A 3,840-nucleotide genomic window follows, 5' to 3' on the forward strand; every position below is an offset into this window, starting at 1 on the left:
CCAGGATGGTCTCGATCTCTTGACCTCGTGATCTACCCGCCTCGGCCTCCCAAAGTGCTGGGATTACAGGCTTGAGCCACCGCGCCCGGCCCCAGCTGAATCCTTTAAACAGTTTTTGGATTCTTTTTGTTGTTAGTTTCCTTTTTTTCCCCCGAGACAGAGTTTCATTCTTGTCACCCAGACTGGAGTGTAATGGCACAATCTCAGCTCACTGCAACCTCCACCTCCCAGGTTCAAGTAATTCTCCTGCCTCAGCCTCCCGAGTAGCTGGGATTACAGGCGTGCACCACCACACCTGGCTAATTTTTTTGTATATTTAGTAGAGACCGGGTTTCACCATGCTGACCAGACTGGTCTTGAACTCCTAATCTCAGGTGATCTGCCCGCCTCAGCCTCCCAAAGTGCTAGGATTACAGGTATGAGCCACTGCGCCTAGCCTAAACAGTTTTTTGATTAAAGCTCTTTAGCTTTAATCAAATTGAATATACAAGATACAGACAAGTCGAACTTAACAACATGCCCAAAAACTCTTCAGGTTTCTTCACAGACCATGTGAAAATGAACCCAGAAGAACAATTCACTTCTCATTTTAATTTACATTTTTCAGTACTACTTAATTGATTCAGGGGTAACTTTGACAAATTGAAAGGACAGGAAGAAATGCACAACCTAAAACTAGCTGCTCTTATTTTTAAGCCAGGAGGTGGGATATCCCTTGAACCCAAATATGGCTTCAAATGCAGGGCACATGTCAACATGACTACACGATGTCATTTGTGTACAAAATTTTACATAGAGAACTGAAGGGAATTTATCCAGAGTGGGTTCACTGGTAGAAGAGGCAAGGGGTAGAGTGAACTGATTTGCAGAAGCATGCTTAGATCTCATTGTACCAGCCTGGAAAACATGGAGAAACCTCATCTCTACAAAAAAGGAATGAGGCCGGGCGCGGTGGCTCAGGCCTGTAATCCCAGCACTTTGGGAGACTGAGGCGGGCAGATCACAAGGTCAAGAGATCAAGACCATGGTGAAACCCCGTCTCTACTAAAAAATACAAAAATTAGCCGGGCGTGGTGGCACGCACCTGTGCTCCCAGCTACTCTGGAGGCTGAGACAGGAGAATTGCTTGAACCCAGGAGGCAGAGGTTGCAGTGAGCCAAGATCGCGCCAGTATCCTTCAGCCTGGCGCCTAGCAACAGAGCAAGACTCTGTCTAAAAAAAAAAAAAGCGCCGGGCGCGGTGGCTCAAGCCTGTAATCCCAGCACTTTGGGAGGCCGAGGCGGGTGGATCACGAGGTCAAGAGATCGAGACCATCCTGGTCAACACAGTGAAACCCCGTCTCTACTAAAACTACAAAAAATTAGCTGGGCATGGTGGCGCGTGCCTGTGGTCCCAGCTACTCAGGAGGCTGAGGCAGGAGAATTGCCTGAACCCGGGAGGCGGAGGTTGCAGTGAGCCCAGATTGCACCACTGCACTCCAGCCTGGCGCCTGGCGCCTAGCAACAGAGCAAGACTCTGTCTAAAAAAAAAAAAAAGCGCCGGGCGCGGTGGCTCAAGCCTGTAATCCCAGCACTTTGGGAGGCCGAGGCGGGTGGATCACGAGGTCAAGAGATCGAGACCATCCTGGTCAACACAGTGAAACCCCGTCTCTACTAAAACTACAAAAAATTAGCTGGGCATGGTGGCGCGTGCCTGTGGTCCCAGCTACTCAGGAGGCTGAGGCAGGAGAATTGCCTGAACCCGGGAGGCGGAGGTTGCGGTGAGCCGAGATCGCGCCATTGCACTCCAGCCTGGGTAACAAGAGCGAAACTCCGTCCCAAAAAAAAAAAAAAAACAAAAAAAAACATGAAATTAGCCGGGTGTGGTGGCATGCACCTGTAGTCCCAGCTACTTGGGTGGCTGAGGTGGGAGAATGGCTTGAGCCTAGGAAGTTGAGGCTGCAGTGAATTGTGATTAAGACACTGCACTCCAGCCTGGGTGACAGAGCGAGACCCTGTCTTAAAAAAAAAAAAGATCAGATGCGGTGGTTCATACTCGTAATCCCAGCACTTTGGGAAGCTAAGGTAGGCAAAATCACCTGAGGTCAGAAGTTTGAGACTGGCCTGGCCAACATGGTAAACTCTCCTCTCTACTAAAAATACCAAAAATTAGCCGGGCGTGTTGGCGGCAGGAAAATCGCTTGAACCCAGGAGGCGGGAGTTGCAGTGAGCCGAGGTGGCACCACTGCACTTCATTCTGGGCAACATGAGCAAAATGCCGTCTCAAAAAAAAAAAAAAGAAGTTCAACTTTTAAATTAATTTAAAAATGTCTTTTAAGAAGTTCTCATTGCAGAGTCCTTGGCCTGTGTCCTAAATGACCACAGGTGGCCTTCTAAAGGTAGCAGTCCTCATGTTTATGTCCTTTTTTGTTTTTTTTGGCGGAGTTTCACTCTTGTTACCCAGGCTGGAGTGCAATGGGCGTGATCTCGGCTCACCGCAACCTCCGCCTCCTGGGTTCAAGCAATTCTCCTGCCTCAGCCTCCTGAGTAGCTGGGACCACAGGCACGCGCCACCATGCCCAGCTAATTTTTTGTATTTTTAGTAGAGATGGGGTTTCACCATGTCGACCAGGATGGTCTCGATCTCTTGACCTCGTGATCCACCCGCCTCGGCCTCCCAAAGTGCTGGGATTACAGGCTTGAGCCACCGCGCCTGGCCATGTCCCTTTTTTTGAAATTGAGCTGAGAACTCTCCAGACTTCTGGAGAAAGCCCACCACCCTTTCATACCCTGATGATTTCTAGATTATCACTCATGTGAAATATGAGCTTGGAGGTGGAGGGGGTCCTATGTAGTCATCTGCCTCTTGATCCATACAGTTCTCTTTGAAAGCTGGTGTTTTAAGTAGCTAAAATGTGGATTTAATAAAAAAGGTGGATCCTATCATTAAATACATATACACCCTCTCCTATACTTTTTGCAAACAGAATCACATATACTTTAGACCCCAACCTATAACCTGAATATCAGGGACCTTGCCAGATGGACTAATAAAGTTATTTTAGGATGTAGCATTGATGAAATGTGAAGCATGTGCATGCATGTTTTAGAGATAGAGATCGATGAGACAGAATTATCTCTAAAGTAATTGTCATTTTCATTTTAAATTTTATACACACACACACACACACACACACACGCATTGAAAGTTATTTGCAGGAAATAACTTTGGGTAAGTTTTGAATCTCAAACCACTTCTTGTTTTCTCCCTTGAACAGTGTTTCTCAAAATGTATTGTATGGGCCAGGTGTGATGACTCATGCCTATTATTCTGGAACTTTGTTAGGCTGAGGCGGGAGGATCCCTTGAGCCTAGCAGTTTGAGACTAGCCTGGACAACATATCAAGACCCTGATGGAGTCTTGCTCTGTGGCCCAGGCTGGAGTGCAGTGGCACAATCTCGGCTCACTGCAACCTCTGCCTCCCAGGTTCAAGCAATTCTCCTGCCTCAGCGTCCCAAGTAGCTGGGATTACAGGCACATGCCACAACGCCTGGCTAGTTTTGTATTTTTAGTAGAGACAAGGTTTCACCATATTGGTCAGGTTGGTCTCGAACTCCTGACCTCAGGTGATCTGCTGGCCTCAGCCTCCCCAAGTGCTGAGATTACAGGCTTGAGCCACCGCGCCCAGCCAAAAACATTTTTTTTAATTAGCTGGGCATGGTGGTAATTACCTGAGGTCCCAGCTAGCTCATCAGGAGGCTGAGTTGAGAGGATTGCTTGAGCCCAGGAGGATGAGCCTGCAGTGAGCTGTGATTGTACCACTGCACTCCAGCCTGGGTGACAGAGTAAGACATTGTCTCA

At 48.1% G+C, this 3,840-nt stretch overlaps 1 protein-coding gene across 1 annotated transcript in view; it reads left to right on the forward strand.

The window, feature by feature from the left end:
• The window catches only part of ARL3 (ADP ribosylation factor like GTPase 3), a 38,972-nt gene that overhangs the window by 25,159 nt on the left and 9,973 nt on the right, over nucleotides 1-3,840 (forward strand). The gene's annotated exons all lie outside the window — the stretch shown is intronic.

This window comes from Cebus imitator, unplaced genomic scaffold (genome assembly GCF_001604975.1).
Source record: "Cebus imitator isolate Cc_AM_T3 unplaced genomic scaffold, Cebus_imitator-1.0 Scaffold71, whole genome shotgun sequence".
In the NCBI taxonomy this organism is placed as follows: domain Eukaryota; kingdom Metazoa; phylum Chordata; class Mammalia; order Primates; family Cebidae; genus Cebus; species Cebus imitator.